Here is a 24,509-nt window from a genome sequence, read left to right as displayed (position 1 = left end):
AGTGAACACCATAATACATGGGTTTGCAGCTGAGGGTTACAAATTCAACTTTAAAAAGTCACGAATTGCCCATCCAACTATCCTATTTTTAGGATATGAATTATCAAGTGAAGGCAAAAGCCTAGCAGACATCTTCTTAGAGAAGTGTGCTGTACTCCAAGCACCTAAAACGCTGAGGAACTTACAATCAATACTAGGTTTCCTGAATTTTGGAAGAACATATATTCTAAATTATGCGGAGAGGGTTAAACCTCTCTATGAATTAATAAAACCTGATTTCAAACCAATCAGTTGGACTCAGAAACACACAGAAATTTTGAGATTATTGTAAACAGACATGTTAGCTAAAACTAAATTGCAAACTCGCGAAAACATATGCAACCTTGTAATCCGAGTCATCCCAGGAAGATGCGGATTCACGTACCTGACCTCTAATGAGGGAGAAACGGTACCAATAGCTTACAAATCACACTTGTACACACAAGCTGAAATGAAATTCAATTTTACTGAAAAAATCCTAATAGCGGTTCAAACTGCTGTAGCAAAAGAAAGAGCCCAAGCCCAAGGCAGGAAGATAACTTTTTTAACAGCAGAATCAGCCCTTGAGGCATTAACAAGCCCACGCAATTTGACTAATGTGGCATTAGATCCAAAATGGATACAATGGGAAAATTCTCTTGCTGCAGAAGACGTGAAATACTATTTTGACCCGAAAATTAAAAAATTAAAAAATCTAAAATATGAATTAGAATATCCTCTGCCAATTGAAATTCTGCCTCTGGAACATTACGCCTGTATAATATATACAGAGGGATCAGCACAACCCGCAATTGGGGGTAAGCAAGCTTACAGTGCTGCGTGCGCGGTTGTTAAATGCCTGTGGCACAAAGGAAAATTGAGACCACTTGTCTCTATAACTCAATCTGTAAAAGATAGTTCGGGTCAGCGAACTGAACTACTAGCATTTAAGATGGCGCTTGATATTGCCGATCGCGAATTCCCCACACTAATAGTGTGCGATTCGCATTACTGCGTCAAATCTTACAACAAGGAGTTGCAGAATTGGGTTCAAAATGATTACAAAGATGACACAGGTGCCACAATAAAGCATAAAAAGCTTTGGGAACAGGTAGTTCTTTTGCAGAAAGAACTACAAAAGACTCACGTGATACATACACTGAGTCATCAACGTGATGGCGTTCACGTTGCAGGGAATTGATTGGCTCACAGAGCCACAGCGGAAGCAGCTCAACCGGCTTCCGTAGCCACAAAAAAGCGTTCAGGAAAATACATAGACGGGGAAACAATGCTGGCGGTAAAAGCTACTTTGAAAGGCGACTGTGCAGCATTACCTGTGAACTATCCACTCAATTATACATACATAATTGATGCCAACTCCATTCCTTTTGCTCGAATCCCTGGAGTGGGGGATAGAGTAATTCCAAACATGAACAGGAGAGTCTTTTTAATAGCAGACGCACACATGGGATTGGGTCTAAGGCATCGAGAGATCAAGGAATCTCTGAAAGAATTACAATCAGAATACTGGTGGCCGGGGATGAGCCTGCAACATTACAAATTTGCAATGGGCTGTCCAAACTGCAACAGAGATCGCAGTGGCGAACTGACCGGAGTAATGCCAGGACCCTTCTTTTAGAAAGCATAAGGCTATCTATACGCAAAAATCCAGCAGGAGAAATGCGTCCCATTTATGTTTAAGACTAGATTTACTTAAAATGTAGACGCCAGCGCTCGGCGACGCCAGAACTGTTATAAAAGATTTGCGAGTCTTTATCGGCATATACGCAATTGGCATGCTACATTCTGACCATGGTCCCGCGTTTAGCTCTAGGGCTTACAAGGAGGCCATGGCCAGCATGGGCATTGCATTGCGGTACTCTTGTCCCTTCCATCCTGAGGGAAATGTGGTGGTGGAAAGAAAAAAACGGGACATAAAGCAATCTATAACGGCGAGGGTATTAGGTTCGAAGTGATGGGTGAGTCCAACCTTTAACAAGTGTCCAACGTAGTCTTAATAATCTGCCAAGAAATTCTCTAAGAGGTCTCAGTCCGTACGAACTATTGTTCGGTACTAGAATGTGTATTCAGGACCTTGATAGTCACACTTCAGTGGTAGAAGAAAAATGCTTTGATATCAAAGACCGTTTGGCTGTTTTACAGGAATTAAACGAAACAAGACGAAACCTGAGCAACCTAAAGTTAAAGCAACAGCCAACAGCCACTGAAGAAAAACCACCTGTCCCAGCAAGACCTGTCTGGATTCCAAAGACTGGTCAGAGAGAAGATCGCGGTATAGAAGGAATTTGGGCCTTCTTACAGAAAAGCAGTACCTGTCTTAGCTGTCAGCGGAACAAGATCAGTCGTACTACCGCCCCTTGCTGGTAAAAAGGAGAACCGAGTTGTATCCATCGACCTGGTAAAACCACAATCATGTGGCCAATAATAAGTAGTAGGCCCAGTGGACTCCCAAGAAATAGCAGAGTACCAAAATGTTCTACAATACAAGAGGTTCAAACTGAGAGACTAATCACATTCGATAAACCTGCAGTGAATAAAAAAGGACTATGCTACAAAGCCATGGAACTTATGCCTCTTGAAACCCAAATTGCAACAGTTCATCAAGAAACACCAGTCTACAACGATATAGCTTCAGTCTATGCTAATGAAACAAAGAAAAATCCAAAAGCAAATGAAAAGTCGGAAGCAATTCCAAAAATTGACAGAACTGCATCTGGCTACTTCATCAATTTCGATGACTTTTCTGAAGATCCAAGCGAGCCTGAAGAAACGCCAGCAACAAAAATGTTCAAAGAAAAAGTAACAGAACTCTTTCATCAAATCAAAGAAACCCATCTGATTTCTCCATGGATTGCATTTTGGATTGTGTTAGGTGTACTTTTCCTCCTGCTTTGGCTCATCATGGTTCTTTGTTTGGGAAAATTCATTGAAGGAAAATACAGTACAATGGACACAGCAAGTCAGAACATCAACTTGGTCCTAAAGCCTCACAAGTCATCTCACATCGAGAAAAGAGAACTATCATCAGTGAACGTCACAGCCAATCCAATACCCGGTGGGGTAGCATGGGACAAAACGGATTATGGAATCTTTGGCCCGATTGAGCTCTTGAAAAATCCACACCAGTTTAGGGTTTCATTAAGTGACTTTGTAAAACCAAGTACTTTCTCTGATGATTGGGACTTTGAAAATATTAATATGATGTCAGATTTAGTAATGTCAGCAAAATTTACAGAACATGATTACTTACAGGGTTCATCAAATTATGAAGAAATGTACTGTTATAATCACTTTGGTCATCACTATTTGCATAAATCTGCTCAACCTTGAAATGTTTTTAATTATAATCAATGGGAACATTGTGCAACGCCACCTAAAAGCAGCTCAAAAACATTCTTTGAGAAATTCCCATACTTCTCAGGGTTGAACACAAGTGATGCAGAAACGTTTTAATTTAAAATGTTAAATAAGACAGGAATGAAAACAATGCTGACAAATAGTAAATTGATCTATTCTGAAACATTTTATGAAAAAATGACTACATTTGGTTTTGAATTCTGGAAAAATAACATTGAAACAAAAACCATCTGGGGTACAAAAGAATGGCAGGTCTAAGGTTTAGAAGCATTGTTTAGAGCCTGCATGATCCCAGAACAATTAATATTCTTGAATGACACCATTCAACAGACTACCTGTCTTGGCCTAGCCAAAATTAAAGACTTAAACAAACCGTCTATTCCAAAGCCCATACCTGATAGTAATAGCACTACTGATATGGAGATAGACGTATCCCATATTTTATACCAAAACAGAACACATCCTGATTGGAAAAAATGGCTGATCTGGCCCACAGACACAAATAACTGTCAAGATAGATTCCTGAACAAAATACAGGGGTTCAAAATGACCAGGCCAGACCCAAGATACTCCCAGAGACAACATCCAGGGATAGTTACAACATACAGTGTAGGGAAACTATGCCTTGAATTGCTACAGAAACCCACACTGGCTGAAATTAAGCAACGCTTGACTTTACTTAAAGACGGTGCTGACTTGCGTGATTTCATATTGGGACCACGCAAACAGCGTCAAAAACGTTACATAGCGGCCGGTATATACGCTGCGTACAACGAAGCTTGGAAAGTAATGCAAATTGAAACAGCAGAAAAAATACGAGAAATTGATCGTATTAATTTGGAAAAATCACTTTCTGTTGTGGACAATGGGTTAACGACTCTGTCCTCCAGAATATATTCACTGGACAGTCATTGAATGGATAATACACGGAATAATCACAATTCCGATAACAACTTTCCAGTTTAAATATTGCCAAGAATATATACCAGCGGGCCAGTATGAAAGGTTGGGTAAAGGGTACATCAAGTCAACATGGAAATTACCTTATACACACACATGTTACAGTGAAAAGAAAAAGAATGTATTTCTTAGTGGTAAAAATTGTAAACGATCACTAAGCGGTACACTTCTGTGTCAAGGTATTAACTTGCATGGAGCCTGCGGAGGGTCTTCGAATAACCTTTCATGTCACCTGCACGGCACTCCTGCAACACAGATAGAGCCATTCTTTAGACAGCTTTCTAACGGGAGCTATATTCTAGTAAATGACCACAGCTGTTGTGGCATGGTGCCAGGAAAAGCCTATCTCGTCAGCGTTAGTTCCATGGTCACTTGCTGTATGCAAGTATTGTATCCAAACAGCAATCCAGATATGGAGGCGGCAATATGGCCTCGTTTGAATATCTCTTCTATTCGAATTGATACTTTAAGCAGAATGAAGTCTATTCTTTTACAGACAACCGTGCCTTTGACCTCGTCCAGAGAAACGTATGATCTGCAAGTTGCAAGGACAACAGCAGAGATACATACCCTTTTATCAACAAATTGCCCCGTGCATTTCGTAGAAATGCTGAGACAAATCCTAAACATGTCAGATACCAGTGGCATCGCACATGTATTTAAGACAATTTTTTCGGGACTTTTAACACCCTTCAAAACAGTTCTGGGCATTTTTCCCAATTTTGTCCATTCTGTCTTAGGCGGCCTACCTTTACTTTTGGGACTCGTAGCAGGAATTTTATTTTTGATTCTTCTGCTCCGATATGGCAAGCCAAGTCACAGACAAGACTCCAGCAACGATGGAAGAAACAATCCTAGCTATACGCTATCGGGACCGCATAACTAAAGTCCTCGGATTAGCCCGGCTAAGAGATCTGAATATGACCTGGTTTCTTTCATTCAGACCTATCTGGCAAAATTGCATCTTACCTGTGCTTCGATGTATGCTATGCGAAGAAGAATGCGTGTTGGACGTCTGTCTTACATTACCATCAGCAGTACCAATGGATACAGATGCCTTGCTAGGTCCTGTAACGGCTCATGCATCGTGTTGTCCCCAGCGGCTACCCATTCTGATGACGGCATTCAACGAGTATGTGGCGGTGGAGTACGAGATGAGAGCAGCATCACCCAGGTACAACCTTCAGTGTTTGCAAAAGGTAAGCAGAGCGGTCTAGATACACAATGCCTCCAATTAAACACGCTGCAAATAAACAATATTGTCCTGCATAATGACGTGATCTCTCACCTAATTCTGTCTCATCTTTGAATCATTTTAAAGACCTGCTGGACCATACTGTAGATCTGAACCAGCAGGCTCTTCCCTACAGACACCTCTTCATCGTGGGCCTACGAGAGGGGTGGGATGTATCAAACACACAACACACGTGCGAATAAGCAATATTGCCAAGTGTTATGTTAATTTGTGATCTTTGACCTCATTCAGTCACATCTCTGTCTTCTTTTAAATACCATCTATACCATAAGATAGACCTAAGCCTACAAGCAGCGCTGCCCTACAGACTCCTGTTGAGGGTGATTCTACGGGAGGGGTGTGATGCACTATCCTGAGTATGCATGTGAAAAAAACCTATTTTGCCTTTCGTAATGACGTATTCTCTCACCTCATTCAATCACATCGATCTAATTTTAAGGACTTGTGTTTCATTTTTGATTTGTAGGTTACCTACGCTACTACCACTGCAGTCCATCTCACGTTTTGTTTATTCTACTCTGTTATTAAAGTTACGTTTTTATTTATTTCTGTTTAAATAAAAGTTATTTAAGAAAAAGAAAAAAACTGAGTGTATATGTCTTCTTTTTCTTATAACATTTGACTATTACTCAGTGTGATACCGAGGCTAAGTCTTTACCAGCTCTTTACCAGAGACTGTAGCTGCGATTAACGGTCCCTATGGAAATTTTTTAAAAGTCCAGCACACTTGCTGTTTGGATAAGCAACATTGTGTGCTGAAATTGTGACCTGTGTGCTCAATTAAGTGTTCCATGAACTGTTACTATGGTAACAGGCAGTAAGCAGTTTGGGAGTAGCGTTCAAAGGTGCTCGCTGTACAAAAGCCATTATATTTACCCAGGATCCTCTACATGACAGAGGGAAAAGCAAACTGAAACGACAGAAAACTGTGTACATCAGGAGCAAAAGAAGTACACAACTCTTCGAATTAACCTCAAGAAGGCTCGAACCATAACCACTGGCGTTACAAAACACCATGTACAATTTGCCTACTCTGTACTCAACAATGGGCATATCTTTATCGATCCCAATCAGACACTGCTGCTTCGCGATTCACAGTGTGCATGTCACTAAATACTTCATGGCTATTTAAATAGAAGACGGGATTGTCGACATTCCAAAACGTAGGGACATATTTACATGGACGGCATTAAAATTATCGCCACTTTAGATCTATCAGCGGCGTTCGATACGGTCAATGACATCCGGCTCCTGGACCGCCTAACAGCCTTAGGTCTTCAAGGATCAGCTTATCGGTGTCTGGAATCCTTTTTCACAGGGCGATCCCAGAGGATTCAGCTGGGGAAACGGGTATCGAACAGGGTGCCCTCACTTGTGGCGTCCCACTGGGCTCTGCCCTATCCCCCGCTCCTTTTTAACATCTACCTACAACCCTTGGTAACAGCCCTGGCCCACATGGACTGCTGTGTCTTTAACTATGCAGATGACACCCGGCTCATTTTTCGGATTGACAACACCACCTACACTCGGCACAAAATATTCTCAGATTCACCACAAATTGGATGACCGAAAATTCACTGAAAATTAACCCTGAGAAAACTGAAGTTCTTGTGATCCCCACAAAAAGCAACCCATGGAATGATTGTTTTTGGCCCCAGGAGCTAGGCACTACCCCCCCTCCCACTGCCACCGTAAAAAGCCTAGGCATTAAACTGGACCAAGAGCTCTCCATGACTAACCAAATCACCACGGTGGTACGCACCTGTATAGGGCTTCTAAGACAACTACCGAAACTTGCCCCCTTCTCTCCACTACTTCCCTACAAATGATTGTGCAAGACACAATTGTCTCTAGACTGGATTATGGAAATGCGCTATATCTAGGCCTTCCTCAAAAACTGATTAACAAACTCCAAGTAGTGCTTAATGATGCAGCTAGATTGATCTTTAGGCTGCCCAGATGAGGCCATGCCCTCCCTCTGCTCCATAAACTTGCCTGGCTTCCCATTAGGCAAAGAGTGAAGTTTAAAGGCCTTTGCATTACCCATAAAGCGATCTATGGCAAAGCTCCAGCCTACATTAAGGAACACCTGAAGATCTACGTTCCAGGGCGCACACTCCGGTCATTGGAGGCCTGTAATCTGGCCACTAAGCATGGGCCAAAAATCCATTCCGCTCGCAGAATTTGTGAATTTTTGACAAATTCGGGGTCCGCGAATTGTGCAAAATTGTCAAAGAATTCGCAATTCGCGAGTTGGCGGATTTTTTTTGCTTGGTCGCACTTCAAAAATACAATCTCGCGCACGCGGCGTTGACTTACCGTGAGTTTGCCGAGTTGTTTTCCTCCCGGTTTGCGTGCGCTGCACCATTTTCGATCTTGCTGCACGATCGCGCGAGACTTTTTGACCGCGACTACGTCATAGTGTCACGTCATCTTGCACTGCGAGAGTTGCTGAACACGAATAGGTCATAAGGGCCAGCGATCACGCACCGCGCGAAAAAACAAATGCGAAGACGTAGATGCGACTCGCAGCTGACATCCGGCGGGAGATTTGAACAGCTCGCTTTCCCGAAATTGCACAAATTGCAATTCTGCACAAGAAATCTATAGCTGACAGCATAAACCTCCTGAAAATGATGATTTGGATCAGAATAACTCCTCAGATTGACGTTTGGTTGCATTTTTTTGTGCAAGGAGTCCATTTTTGGGGGGTGGGAGGGAGGAAGTGCCCCACAGTCTCCAACTTCCTGTTCCTGTCCAGCAGGCTCCTCCCAGTGCTTTGTCCATGTCCTGGTCACTTTTCATTTGGATCTGGAGCTGGCTGCTGCTGGATATTTATATTTGAGGACTTTTTGGGGGGATCACTTTTGGATTTGAGATTTTATAAGTAAGTTGGTGTTGTTTGTTTGGGGCATTGCAGTTGCTGCAACTATAATTTATAAACTTTTTCACAACTTTAAAAAATATATATTGTGGGTAACCACAGTATCCAGTAGGCCCAAGGTTAGTCATGGGTGCATGATAAACTGTTTCTGTGAGTTTTGTTGAACTTAAGTATCATTTATGGCATGTTATTGAGTAGCTCACTGTTATATGTGGAAGTTTTTTTTTAATTTTGGGGTGCGTGTTAAAGCCACACTAGCCAGTAGGCCCAGGGGTAGTCAGTGGTGCATGGGCCATGTCTTTCTGTGGGGTCTCTTGAATTTAAACATAATTTAGGGCATGGATGGCATTGGATTGGGGTGATTTTTGTGTGTATTTCGATTTTTTGGGTGTTTTTGGGGCCTGGTCCAGGGCCTGGCCATGTGGGTGGGGGCCATTTTGAGGCCTGGTCCAGGGCCTGGCCATGTGGGTGGGGGTCTAGGGGCCATTTTGAAGCCAGGCAGTGTGCTTTGTGCCATAGGCCTGCACCCAGTCTGCCTTGCTTTCATCCATTATGCCCAGGGGTAGTCAGTGGTGCATGGGCCAAGTCTTTCTGTGTGTTCTCTTGATTTTAAACATCATTTAGGGCATGGATGACATTGGATTGGGGTGATTTTTTGTGTGTATTTCGATTTTTTGGGTGTTGCTGGGGCGTGGTCCAGGGCCTGGCCATGTGGGTGGGGGCCATTTTGAGGCCTGGTCCAGGGCCTGGCCATGTGGGTGGGGGTCTAGGGGCCATTTTGAAGCCAGGCAGTGTGCTTTGTGCCATAGGCCTGCACCCAGTCTGCCTTGCTTTCATCTATTATGCCCAGGGGTGGTCACTGGTGCATGGGCCAAGTCTTTCTGTGCGTTCTCTTGATTTTAAACATCATTTAGGGCATGGATAAGATTGGATTTGGGGGGATTTTTTGTGTGTATTTCGATATTTTGGGTGTTGTTGGGGCCTGGTCCATGGCCTGGCCATGTGGGTCGGGCCATTTTGAGGCCTGGTCCAGGGCCTGGCCATGTGGGTGGGGGTCTAGGGGCCATTTTGAAGCCAGGCAGTGTGCTTTGTGCCACAGGCCTGCACCCAGTCTGCCTTGCTTTTATCCATTATGCCCAGGGGTAGTCAGTGATGCATGGGCCAAGTCTTTCTGTGTGTTCTCTTGATTTTAAACATCATTTAGGGCATGAAAGCCATTGGATTGAGGTGATTTTTGTGGGTATTTCGATTTTTGGGGTGTTGTTGGGGTCTGGTCTAGGGCCTGGCCATGTGGCTGGGGGCCATTTTGAGGAATGGTACAGGGTCTGGCCATGTGGGTGGGGGTCTAGGGGCCATTTTGAAGCCAAGCAGTGTGCTTTGTGCCATAGGCCTGCACCCAGTCTGCCTTGCTTTCATCCATTATGCCCAGGGGTAGTCAGTGGTGCATGGGCCAAGTCTTTATGTGTGTTCTCTTGATTTTAAACATTATTTAGGGCATGGATGCCATCGGTTTGGGGTGATTTTGTGTGTGTATTTCAATTTTTTGGGTGTTGTTGGGGCCTGGTCCAGGGCCTGGCCATGTGGGTGGGGGCCATATTGAGGCCTGGTCTAGGGCCTGGCCATGTGGGTGGGGGTCTAGGGCCATTTTAAAAAGCCAGGCAGTGTGCTTTGTGCCATAGTCCTGCACCCAGTCTGCCTTGCTTTCATCCATTATGCCCAGGGGTACTCAGTGGTGCATGAAACAACTCTCTCTGTGTGGTCTCTCTTCTAATAATTTAAACATCCATTTTGGATTAAAATTGCAATTTTTATTTGAGGTCTTTCCGTTTTTGGGTGTGTTGTGTTAATAATAATAAATGCCTAGTTGCAAATATTAATTGAAGCACGACATACGCAACATTTATTTAACTGATGTTCCTCTGGCTTCCTTTGCTTTTAGGTACACAAAGACTGAGAAGAAACAGGAGTCCTCCTCATTATCAGCACTTGTTGTAGTGCCAGGAAGAAGTCCTACTGCGGTGTGTGCACAACGTCACGTGTGGCCACAGACAACTCTGCAACTCATGCAACTGCGTCCTGCTGTTCTTCTGAAATCTGAAGAAGATGGGCCCAAAGAAAGGTGGCTGTAGCTCCTCTACCAAGAAAGTTGCCAGTGCCACTGCCGGTAAGAAGGAGCAGAAGAAGCAAGTGGCACCACTTACCATGGAGACTGGTGTGCCGACAAATACTTTTTGGGGGAAAAAAAACTACGCCTGCAGCAGCGGTGTCCGCCGGTAACCAAGCTGGGAGAAGCACCTCTGCTTCATTGGTCTCAGTGCCACCACGCCAAGTTAGGCCCAAGCCCATGAGTGCCAAAAAGGCAGCCACTTTAATTGCTCTTTCACCATCGACCAGTGATGTTGGCGTTGACTCATCGCAAAGTAGCTTCCAAACAGCGCAGGGTATAACTCATCTGACGAGTGTTCAACCACAGCCGCAACGTCAACCCCAGGTGCAACAAGGAGAGGCACAAGGAGAGGCGCAAGGAGAGGCGCAAGTAGAGGCGCAAGTAGAGGCGCATGGAGAGGCGCATGGAGAGGCACAACTGCCAACAATACTTGTTCCTCCAGAAGTAGTGGCACATGAGGAAATCGAGATTCATGCGGAGGTACCAGCTGAGCAAGCCACTCTGACTCCTGATTATCCATTGTCTTCCAGATCCCAGCAAGGAAAAGGAGGGCTAGTACAAGTTCTTCTTGAAGCCGCCTTCCTTTTAATGATCTAGATCTAGATTGGCAGCCACCAAATCAGTCTGAGAGGGAGTCACGCCATGATCTGACAAAGCTAGGTAAAAGGAAGGTTCCCGCAATTCTTCCACTTATGGGTGATGACGAAGATTTCTTGAAAAAAGAAAACACAGTCAGCAAGTTACTGACCACCTGCCGAAGAATCTGCACACATTTCAGTCATTCTTTTAAGGCCCGGAAGCAGCTGAGGATCATTCAACGTGACCGTAGAGTGCCAGTCGGAGGACTCATCCAGGAGGTGGCAACACGTTGGAACTCATCCTTCTACATGCTTGAGCGTCTGTTTGAGCAGTACTTGGTAATCAATGAGTATGTCTTTAACGCACGGACTGCTGCTATGAAAGACATGAGGCTAGACGTGGAGGAATGGGACCTAGTTAAAAGCCTGACAGACATGCTTCGTCCTTTTGAGGTCTTCACCCGTGAAGTCAGCAGGGAGGACTGTAGTTTGGGCAAAGCTATCCCATTGTTGCGCATGCTAGAGCACCAACTGAAGGTGGTGTCTTCAACTTTCCAAGTTGATTCTGAAAAACAAAGCGCATATGTGTTGGCGGAGAGCTTACTAAGCTGCCTAGTTGGCAATGAAAGGCTTAAAGCAATACATTCAGAACAACATTACATATGTGCCACTATTCTGGATCCACGGTACAAAAAGGCACTGGCCAGCAATGCATTCATTCCTTTTTCTGAAGAACATGTTTCAAAGCACGAACATTAGCTAGCTCTGTCAGCCACTCAGTTTGAAAAAGAGCTACAGGAAATTGAAGGAACCACCAAAAGTACTACTGAAGCAGCAGGCCATCCGGCGTCAAGGTCCACTTCTGTGGCCTAAGGCAGTCACTTTCCCTAAGAGCCGTTAAAGACACCAGCAACCGGATCATCACCTGCACCAGACCCAGCCATAATATTGTCGGAAGCAGATTGGATAACTCATCAAGGGTTTGCTCGTTCCAGTGCTGATGCAAAGGCAACAGATGGTACGCAAAGTGGAGCACCCCTGGAGGAACTTGAGCGGATGGTGCAGGCCTATCTGGATGACCCAACAGAGGTCTTCATTGATCATAACCCATTGGGGTATTGGTATGGGAAAAGGCCTCAATGCCCACTGATCACCAGGCTGGCTATCAATTATTTGGCTTGCACACTCACAAGCATGTCTCCTGAACGTGTTTTCAGTGCTGCTGGTGCCATTGTCACTTGAAAAAGGACCCGCCTCTTGCCCAAAAATGTAGAGAGGTTAACAATGATCAAGATGAATCAGCACTTCATACCACCAGATTACAAAATACGTGAATCCACGCAGGAAGAAGAGGACACCGACTTAGGTGAAGGAAGTTCTTCTCTGTTAGCTGACCTACTCCATGTTCAAATTACAGAGTTTGAGGACGAGCTTACTTTTTTTCTTCCGTCCTTATTGACTTTTATTTCTGTGTGTCTTTGATTTGCAACTTTTTGCACAACTAAACTTTATTCACAACAAATCCATCAGCAGCACTGTCTTCGTCTTATTTCCATATTGAAGGTGCTGCTGTCTGCATTCCTGAAGTTCACAAGTTCACAACTCAGTCATGCTCCTCTATCCTCCTCCTCCAGACTCCCCCTATCCATTTCCCTCAAGGCAGATGGCCGGATTACGCAGAATCAAGAAACTGTCGCTTCGTAGACGAGTCCCCTCAAAAGAAGTGGGACTGGAATGACTGACTATGCTGACTGTTACTTCTGAAATTGACACGAGAGGCTGCCTGTGGCCCATCACTTAAGAAGAAGATGCTGACAAGTGGAACAGGTAATGAATGATGAGATGGCATGCAGTGGACAACACTGGCTGTCTGGCTCTGATGAAAGCAATTGTTGTTTGTTTGCTGTGCATGAAGTGAATCCTATCTATGTGTTCTGTTATTATTATTAATCTTTTACACACTAAATGTAACTCAAGTGTACTCTGTTTACCTTGTTTAATACAAATTGTACTTCTACTGCAGGGGCCACTACGTTGCATTTTTTTTCAATATGGAAAATGCCCTTGGACACACTGTGTGTAGACTGTGACTGCATGAACAACATTGAGTTTGCCAACTCCATAATGATGATGATGAGTCATGATGACCAAAGTTACATAATATCTTTACAGTCACTCACTGGGATGGATGGATCATCATCGTCGATTTACGGAAGAACTATGCCCGTTGTGTGAGTGGCAAACAGGTAAAGAAGTCAACAACAACCACAGCAGAACTACATGTCTGTCTAGTCGTGGTATGGTGTGGTAGAGCCAGTGTAGTAGTGTTATGCCAGAGTCCAGACAGCGGTTGATGTAAAATTGTGTCTATGTGGCTTGCTGATTAAAATTAGATCTGCTTTGTCTGTCTGTGTCAAAGAAGTATGCTACATGGAGGTTGGTTCACTCAGTGGTGCCTGCCTTGACCGTCTGCATGGCCCTGGCCTGCTGTGTGCTAATTACTATCCTTGAAAAGGAGACTCAGAGTACGCACTTTAGAAATGATGCTTGTATGTAATACTGTCGCCTCTGAAAGTGAAAGTGTTATTTTTGCACTACACACGTACCTTATATTTTTTCTTGGTGTTGTTTTAATATCCCTTCCTGTTTTTCCATTGACAATTACAAGCCGGCTTTTACCCTGTGCGATGAGAAAAACATTAACTTAGGTTTACCATAGCAACCCGCAATTCCGCATCCACCAGGCAGGCAGGGGACAGTGTGTCTGGTCACCAAGATTGATCGACGGAGCGTCAGATGGAATGGAGGAGTACCGAGAACAAGAGGAATGGCTGGATGCATGCAACTTCCCAAATTGAACAGGACAACTACAACATACAGTTACAGTATCCTCTTCACTTCTCCTTATCTTTTAAATAATGTTATTGTTGTGAACTTCTATGAGTGCGACTCTGTGCGTTTGCTCTCTGCTTCGAATTCATCCCTACAGCTATTTGATACGTTTCTTTGCTATTTTTAAAACTAATTTTTTAATGTACTAATACGTGTTCTCTCTGAGGGCAAATAACTGCTGCAGCCCTGTACTGTGAAATTGTTTATTCATAGTTAGTAAGTTGTAGTAACTACTACTTTTCAGTAACCTAACCATCCATTTAGCAAACAACTTCATGCATGCAGTGCACTTCCTTTATGTCCCTTAAAAGATTTATGGATATCTTCGTATCCAAAGATTTGTTTTTCTTCATTTGTTTGTCCATGCTGTGTTTTTTTTCCTCTCTCTACAAAACTTTCCCAAAAACTCCCATTCCCATCCAATTTTCTAACCCTAACCCTCTTCCCCCGTCTGTGTAGTTTTCATTGAGGTGTGACAGACTAAATGACAACAATAATTCCACACACTTGCTGGGGAGGATAAGGTCAAAGCAACAGAAAATCAATTTCAAGGCTGGTGAAGGAATCCGAGGATATATTCTTATTATTATTCTGCTTGACACACACCCATGAGTATTTACAAATCAAATAAGAATTTCAAGTGCGCCATCGAGTTGATTCATCATCAGCAACATCCTCCTCCTACACGTGACGAATTCTTATGGTGCTGTGTCCTTCACCTTCAGTACTATTTCTTGTAGTAGCCATACTCCACGCAACTAGTAGTTATATTTTGAATTCTTTAGCATTGCTTAGGCTATCATTTATGGCACTTTTCTTGTGTACTGTACTATCTATCGTACTGTTCTAATGCTCCACTCAGGCCACTCAATGTTTCATTTCCTTTTTTTTCATATGCTGCTACTGCCAGTTTTTACCACTACTACTACCACCACAACAATGACATTTCATCTGTTCAGGATTCCATAGCCAACCCTAATCACCATTTGCCATGCAGCCAGCCCTGTGTCTAGCCCTATTCTCAAACACAAATCACAGGTAAGATAAGCATTTTGGGGGAGGAAGAATAATGGAGTAGGAGGAAAGGAGAGACTGATGGTAGTCCTAGTAAAGTAGTAGGACAAATAAATTCACTAACTCTGTCAGTGGCACTTTTGTACAAATGTGGGCGATTAGACAATTTGAATCAACCAGCCAGTTAAGTTTCAGGAAAACAAACGTACAGTTAACCCCCCTTCCTCCCCCACAAAACAGTAAAAAAAATGCGTATGCTATGTTTAGGTTGAAATTAATAATTATTTGAGCCCTAACAAAAATAAACTATCCCGCGAGAAGACCCGACCCACCCCCCTCCCTAACCCCAACCAATGTCAATGAAATCAGTCCCCAAATGTCCAAAAACCCCAACGCCCAATTCCCACCCCCCAAAAGTCTTTAAAGAAAGGGGCAAGGGACAGTCTCTCCACTTCCGCCGGCGGTGTCCTTTGGCCAGGTGGTCACGCTGCTCTCTCCGGAGGTCCTTGAGCAGGGCTTTCAGCCTCGCCACCTCCTGCTCAAGGATGGACACTCGCAGGGTCAATCAGTGCACACAAGCCTTGCACTTGCAGGTACTGTGGGGGGCAGCTGTTGTTTTTGCTGCTCGGCGGCGGCTCCGTACCACTGGAGGTTTGCGCTGACTGTATGACCCAGGGTCAGCGGAGGAGGATGCAGCTGTTGTGGATGTTATTGACTGTGACTGCGAGTCCTCCTCCTCCTGGGCCACCAGCCGCCGATATTCGGCGACAATTGCCTCCAGCTTCCATTGCCGGGCCTGTATAGACAACTTCTTCCTTGTTAGTTTAGAAGGAGTATCTATATGAAGAAAGAAAAACATACTGTAACCAATGCTCTTTAAGATTAACACAAAATAATTCCGCAGAAAGTTGTGTCACAGTAGCGCTAGGAACTTGCAAGTACAGTACATAACATTTGTGGAATGTATCTATCTAACCTCCCACTTCGTCGGCCTCTGCTCTAACATTAGTGGGAGTTTCAGGAATTCTACTAGCACTATATGGACTCACTACATTAGACTCAGACAGTACACCAGTCTTCTTCTTCTCTCTTGTTTAGAGAAATTGGTACGTAAACTTGTGGAAGCCGGCATAATGCCAGCACAGTCAACTTGCACCCGGAAAAACAAACGCAAGCCATGATGACACAGACTTGCGCTACTAACTGTTACCAGTCCAGTACATGCAGATGGTGAAGCTCTTACTTTTCTATACGGGTGGCACTGGCCATACTCTTCTGTTACAAGGGCTACTGCTTACTTAATTTAACGTTCACCCTGCCCTGCCCCTGACTACTACAAAAGGAAAATGAAGAAGATAAATAACATGATCATCTATCCCTTCTCAGGATATTGCTTACATATGGGATGACTTTAGGTGCTTTGTTTTTGATTGAGTGAACACCGATAGGCCACACATGAATGACAGAGTTGTAAAAAAATTATTAACAGAGGTAGTGAGTGGTTCCTATAATCGCCGGATATATGCTGTGCTTGCAAACTACTGTTACTAGTCATGGTAGTATTCTGAAAAATTACAACTTCTTTCCTCGGCTTTGCTACTCTGGCACGGACGTGCGGTGTTACATGCTCTTCAAAGTAACACTCTTCATCCAGTGACCATCTACTCTGTCTACATACACCTATGCTATCTATGAGGAAGATACCATCCAGGCATCCATCCATTCAAAGTAAATGTCAATCATTCTTCTTAATGTCTCAACTGCACAAACCTTACTTTTTCTCACCGAAAAACAACCTTTTCATTTTATTTTGTAAACCGCCAGCCATGCATCCATGCTTGACTTGCATTGAACTTGAACAAAAGGATATATTGCGCACACATACAGTTTCTGTTTCACCCACCCAGGCAGTCCTCTTTTCTTTCTCCTTCCACCCATCCTTGCTTCAGCCTTCAACCGGCCATGCATCAAATTCCCAGCCACCTCGGGCAGCATTCAAAAACGCTTATCATTTTTGCCAGTCATTAATTTTATCTCGCTCGTCCTTCCTTACACCCTTCTTACCCTTTTCGTTCATCCCATCCATCAAGTTCATCTCTGATCTGACTTGGATTCTCGATAAAACTTTCACAGCTGAGTTGAAGTTAAATTTAGAGGAGGCCATTGGTTACTGGTCAACTCCCGCCGCTATTGCTATTGCTAATGCGAAGTCAAGGGTGACTGTCTTCTACCTGGTTGACAAAAACTTAGTTCTACATTTGTAAGTCTTCTTAACAGTAAAGTGTACTTGTACTGTACAACATGTACACCCCTGCAGAGAGCCCACTCTGCAATCTCAATAAGTAAGGAATATAATAGCTTATCACTGCCCGCCACTACCGAGGCATCCCCCACGGCAGTTCCTGCTGGCTGTGGCACCACATCTGCCCCTGGAGTGACCACCTCCGCGCTGGCCCCGGCACTGGTGGTGGGCTGTGCCAATGGTGTTACGCCTAGAAAATACATTTAATATTTTTAGATGCCATATACACCACTCCCTATTTTGTCTAGGAATGAAAAGATATGTTACTAGTACTACATAAACAAATTTAATAATTTGTGACTCTCTAGTCTCAACTAAAAATGTCCCTTTCTTCAGGGAAGGGTGTTTTTTATTTATGCTCAGCCATAACATGTGATGCTACACTTTTTGGCACAACTGATGAATGCTTGCTTTTTAACACGCACTGTTTTCTCATAACAGACAGAACCTTCCCTTCAACAAACAAGAGCAAGATCATATGAATGTTAGTCGGAGTCGTCATCATCACCACCAAGACTTTAAGTTCCAACCAGGTGAGGGGTCTCCCACAATTACTGTGTAAATCAGCCACTGTTGAGTTTTCATAAGTTCACCGTTTATCTTCCATGAAGTTAATTTTAATAAATGTTATTAATGCACAATTGTATGCAGAGTACACACAGAGCTAGATGTTTTACTTTTAATAAAGCTTTAAAGCTTACATGGACTCTGTGGTTTTTGGTCATGAGTGAGTGAGCGAAAGGGTTTGCAATTTGCAAGCATGAGTCCGTGACTCTGAGAGGTCGGGACTCTGACTCCGTAGTCTTATGTTCTGGGTTGTATAATCATATCATCGCTGCATTCGGGAGCTAAATAATGACTCTGACACACTAGCTAGTCAGTAAGGAGATTGGGGGTTCAACTTCTGTTATGACTGAGGTATGCGGAAAGTCTAACTGCGCCCATTATCACCAATGCCCTATTTCTTGTCCATAGTTCTGTATGTGCAGAATAGTCGCTGCAAAAGTAGTAGTATGTCCTCATATCCAATCAAAAAGTAAACTAGTATCTTATTCTTGGTGGCCATTAACATTTTATTGTTGGGAATTGTCAAAGCATAAACATTTAGAAGACTTCAATAGACATTATGGACAACCCAGAGGACTGCACTCAGTGCCTAGAGCTATTGCTGAATAGGAGTTTTGTTTAACACCTTTTACCAACTGTGCAAGCTTAGCTAGCTACACAGACAGACTAATATTAATCTAGTAGTAGCACAGAGAGTCATAGTAGAGGCAGGATAAGAATTTAGAAACAGTCTACAAGAAGATCAAAGACGATTTAGGAAAAAATAGAATTATGAGGAACGTTTGGAATAAATAGGTGCTGTAAAATATAGGGAAGTATAATTAATATTATTAACAGGAAAACTTACTGGGGCCAGCAGAGGAGCCCTCGGCGGACCTATCCTGGCCTTCCTGTTCCTGCTCCGCCGGTGCCGCTACCACCTCCTCTGTGCTCTTGCCCCTGGGGGAAGCTGATGTACAACATGAAAGAAAGACACAAACATGGATGATTGTTGTCAATCAAATCAAACATTAAAAAAAAATCAATAACAAATTATTTCGGGGAAATGGACAACAATTGCACTAAATTTATTGACCTATCTCATGTGGTCTACTAGGAGATTAGTATTGCTGGATTTGCGGACCGTCTACGACTTGGAAAGTTATGTAACTCACTAAACCAACTACAAAAAGCTTCTACTAGGACTGGCAGGCAGCACTCCGCAGCACGCGAAGTGACAGACACAGTCCATCATGATTGCAGACCACTAAAAAGTTTCCTACTAAATAACCAGTCCTAATATACTCAAACTATCAGTCCACCACCACTATCTCTTCTTAGCGGCAGGAGTACAAAGGAAGGACTGGACTTGTGTCTCTAGTGTCTAGCATTACGCACTTCTGTAAAGTACACTCATACATAATCACCCAGGCCAAATGAGCACAAAATTGAAAACAAGTAAGCATAGTAGCACCGCCAGTGAGCAGGCGAGCACTTGCAATCACAGAAGCTTTTGAAACATAATTTACCTGCAATGTAATCAGCAGCATTCTTGCTCTTCGGAAAAAACAAATATTTGCAATATCATAACTCAGAGCAGGAGAAAACAAAGTAGTGATTAAATAGCTACTATTACTCACCAAGCCCAGGGATCTCGACACAAAGCAGGTCGAGCAGGTCTTGTTCCCAGTCCAGGATGTCGGACCACCAGTGCGTCGCCTGGTTATAGGTGTGCTGGACCACAGACTCATTATACATGGCCCGGCACACCTTCCCCCATAGCTGGCGACGCTCCCGGAGCCCGTACCCGGTACCGGGCCTGCCGCCTGCTGCGACGGTCTTGGGGAGGTGGCGCTGGACAAAGAAAACCAGTGCGGCCACCTCCACCGAACTGAAGATCTCGCGGGCAGTTACTGCCTTCCCTCTTAAGCGCCCGCAAGGGAGCTAGCTACGGGATGCGGGACCCTTCCCCTTAAGGTTTTTGCCGGCTCCCTTTGCCATGGTCCTGGACAGTTAAAAGAAACGAAAATAGGAAAGAATAGGGAAAGTAAGTAAAAGAAAAGAGAGTTTAAAAAAGTAGTTTTAAAGTAACCAAAAGTAGAAAAAAAAACAAAATATAGATGTAGAAAAATAAAGAGATAGATAACGAGTAAAAAAGATTAAAAAAAACGTTCAAACAAACAAAGGATTACAAAGATTAGAGGAGGATTGAAAAAGCATGCCCAGAACCATGGAAAGGAATGAAAAACAAGATGGCCGCGCCCATTGCGACCATGTGGGTAAGTTTGCGCAATATTTCCCCCGCGAGCACGCAAAAACGGACGCGAACACGCAATTACGCCCCACACGTAGGAAATGCACAACGCGAGCATGCAACTAGCGCCCGGAAACGGAAATACGCAACGCGAACACTGAAAACAAGATGACCGCACCCATGTACGACCGCATGGGTAATTTCACGATAGCCGCGCTGAAAAGAAACCCCGCGAACACGCAAAAATAAAAAAATCCGCAAGTTCGCACAAAGTAGCGGATTTTGCAGACCGCCAATTCACTTTCGCACGAATTTGCATACCGCGAATTGGCAAATTTTGCCCATACTTACTGGCCACCCCTAGAAGCAACATTGCGTCTAAAGGGGGAAGAGCCTTCTCAGTAGTACTTCCACAACTCTGGAATCAGTTACCAGACCATCTACGCAAAGAACCAGCGCTTCTCTTATTCAGGAAACAACTCAAAATGCTCCTGTTCAGGGAAGCACTGATTACAGTCTAAACCGCCTCATCACTTTGGGACCTCTTTTTGATTTGACCACGACCCCTAGCCTCACCTTCAAAAGCACATAGAGACCTGCCGGTGATTAGCGCTATACAAATACAAACACAAATACATATTACATCACTCATGACATGGTCAGTGACATCACTGATGACATAATTGATGACATCTCAAACGGCATCACTGATGACATCATCTACATAACCACATATACACCCACTCACACCTTCATACAATCTGTCATACGTGCATTCTCACACATCCACATACCTACTCAGATACCCATTCACAGACCCATGCAAGTACTCACATAACCACTCATCCTTCCTTGGAGCTACACACACACCAACTTACTCACTCATACAACTGCTCACACAACCATTCACTCACCCATGCAGTCACTCATAGAACCAGTCACTCACCCACAGAGCCACTCATACAGCCATATATCCATCTTTACATCTACCCACACACAGGCGCATTTGCCTATACAGCCCCTTACACATCCACTCACACACCCATACAACTTATCAATAAAGGTACTGAGTCACCAATACAAGCACTTACACACTCAGTCAAACACCTATATAACCACTTACATACCCTTTCACTCATCCATACAAGCACTCCCACATCTTCTCAATCACCTATTCAGTCATTCACACAGACATTCACTCCTCAATACAACATTTTGTACACCAACTCACTTAATCAAACAATCACTCAAACAGCCACTCACCCATACAGTCACTCATATAGCCACTCACTCATCCATACAGCCACTGACATACCCACTCACTCTGCAAAATAAGCACTCACTCTCCCACTCAGCAACTCACACACCATCTTAAACACCCATACAACCCGGACAGCCACTCACACACCCAGTCACATATCCATTCAGCAACTCACATACCTACAAAACCACTCAAACACTCACTCACAAACCCATACAAACACACAGATACCCGCTCACACACCTATATAACCCCTGACACAACCACTTACACACCTAAAGTTCTAGTCAGAAATCCACTCACCTACCCATACAGTCACTATTGCATATACCCACACCCCGATACAGCCACTCGCACACCCAATCACACACTGAAACAGTCATACACCCACTCAGATTACACATGTTAAAGAGAGCATTGCTCATTCACAGTAAAACTAGTATGCTAATCTAACTTTTGTAGTAGGTTAGAATATATGTTTAACCCCCATAAACACTTACAAAACACATTCACAGTCATCAGTGATGTCATTTGAGATGTATTGTCATGAGTGATGTTACTGACCATAACATGCATGATGTAATGTGTTCAGCCATAAGCTGTGTATTGCTGTCATGGTTAGGCAAAGGTAGATGCACAAAAGTAGAAAACACCACATAGAATGATTGCATAGGTGGAAACTACATCTCCCACAATCCCGAGAAAGGAAATGATTAGGGCTTTTTTGACCTGCCTACTTAAGCCCCGCCCTTGCTGGGCTCGAGGCTTGTCACTTTGAGAAAATCCACGAAGGAGTAAGAAATCGGAAGCAAGCCAAGGCTTTAGGCGTTTTATTCCCTACAGACATTCCCTGAGACCGAGAATCCAGAAGAAACAGAAAATATTCTCGGAGTATTTCCCAAGCAGGAGTTTGCCACTTCTGCCTTTTTGAATGTGTGGGCGTTACCTAGAATCAAGCCGGAGTCTGAATACTGCTCTGCATGCAAGGTTGTGCGCGGCCACTCAGAGACTTCAACATTGATATTTCGCTGTGTTTGATGAGGAGAATCGCCCGGTAAGCGGTGCGCTGCTGATGGCCGTTACCGGCAATGTTATAGCGCGTTCATGCTCAAGCCTCACTTCACCTACTATAACGTCTCCCATAAAGAACACATGGGAGTGTTCACATTTATTTGTGCCTGAAACCTGGGATTACCCACTACGGAAGCGCTACCATGAAAATGGAGGAAACACAGTCTTACCGGCTTTCGTGAGATACCGGCAAGCTGTATTTGAATTGAATTGCTTGTGGGAACTACATGGCTTGTGCGCTAGATGGCGCTCCAGGTTTATGAATGAAGGTCATTGTTTCATATGCCCCAAAGAGAAAACATTATACAGAAAAGAAATACTGAAAACTCCATTGAGGATTACACTACTACCTGAAGGATTACAAGAGGATTATCTGCTGTAAGATAAGTACCTCATATTTTGAATGATACAAGACTGTTTATTTCTATTTTTCGTTATTTTTTCTATTTTTGTGTGGTTTTACGTCGGGAGATGTACAGTTGCATTATATGTAAGTACACAAACACATAAGGGCATATTTGGGTGTAGTCATTTAGATCAGATAATTATGTGTACATTGTGTTTCATTTGCAGGAAATTCGGGGTGAATTGTAGAAGAGTGAGGTTCACCACTTCAGACGACATCCCTTATTTGAGCCTAGCAGCTGCAACTTTAATGTTTCTTTTGTCCCTTTTTTCCCTTTCCCCGGTAGTGGTGTTATCCGCGCAGTGTTATGCCTTTATCCTCATGGGTATCACCACGTAGGGGAAGGGATTAACTAGTTTCTCTTCGTTCCCGCTGTACCCGGCTATAAGGTTAGTGTTAAACTACCTCTGCACGACAATTGCTAGGGTGTAAGTTATAGTTAGCTCAGGTAACTATAAGTGCTGCATTGCAATGGTCTTGCTTAAGTGAAATCCAAGCCTAACTATAACATCCCTGTAACCTTTGGGTTTTTCAGTGAATCAGTGAATATATATATATATATATATATATATATATATATATATATATATATATATATATATATATATATATATATATATATATATATATATATATATATATATATATATATATATATATATATATATTCACTGAAAAAACCATAGGTTATAGACCATATATAGTTAGGAATTAGCATTTAGAAAACCTTATTTTACTCACACAAAACCATTGAAATTCCATATATAGTTAGTTGCACTAACTATATATCGCGCACCCGCAATCCACTGCTGATGATGTCACATATTACATCATTCATGACATGGTCAGTGACATCACTGATGACATCACTGATGACATCTCAAATGACATCACTGATGACATCACTGATGACATCTCAAATGACATCACTGATGATATCTCATTTGACATCAATGGTCACATCAATGATGATATCATTAATGTGACAATACAATGCATCTCCTCATACTTTAATATAACCTCTGTTACACCCAGTGTTAAATACAGAGTATAATTTTTGAAACCATTGACACACCAATACTAGTTACTACATACGCACTCACTGATTCCTACGTCTACACACACATTCACTCATTCACCCATACAATCATTCATACATACAATCACTCATCTTTACAACACTATCATATGCACTCATACACCTATACAGACACTCACACTCTGCCACTCATCCATGGAGTTACTCACACACCTAGTCAGTCCTGTAAAGAATCAATCACACTTCCATTTTCTAATCTACACAGTTAAACATAGAGTACCTTACATTTTCAAACATATACTAACACATACTTACTCTCTTATAGAATCACTGATACAAGTACACATTGATCTGCACAGAGTCACACACCTCCCAGCCAGCCATACACACACTCAGTCTCCCATACAAATACTTGTGCAACCAATCAATAACCCATATAGCTACTTATATAGCTACTGATCAGCACATGCAGCAGCTTGCACAA

The sequence above is a fragment of the Lissotriton helveticus genome, chromosome 11 (genome assembly GCF_964261635.1).
Source record: "Lissotriton helveticus chromosome 11, aLisHel1.1, whole genome shotgun sequence".
NCBI classification, from domain to species: domain Eukaryota; kingdom Metazoa; phylum Chordata; class Amphibia; order Caudata; family Salamandridae; genus Lissotriton; species Lissotriton helveticus.
The sequence above is the reverse complement of the archived record's forward strand: the minus strand, read 5'-3'. Positions refer to the sequence as shown.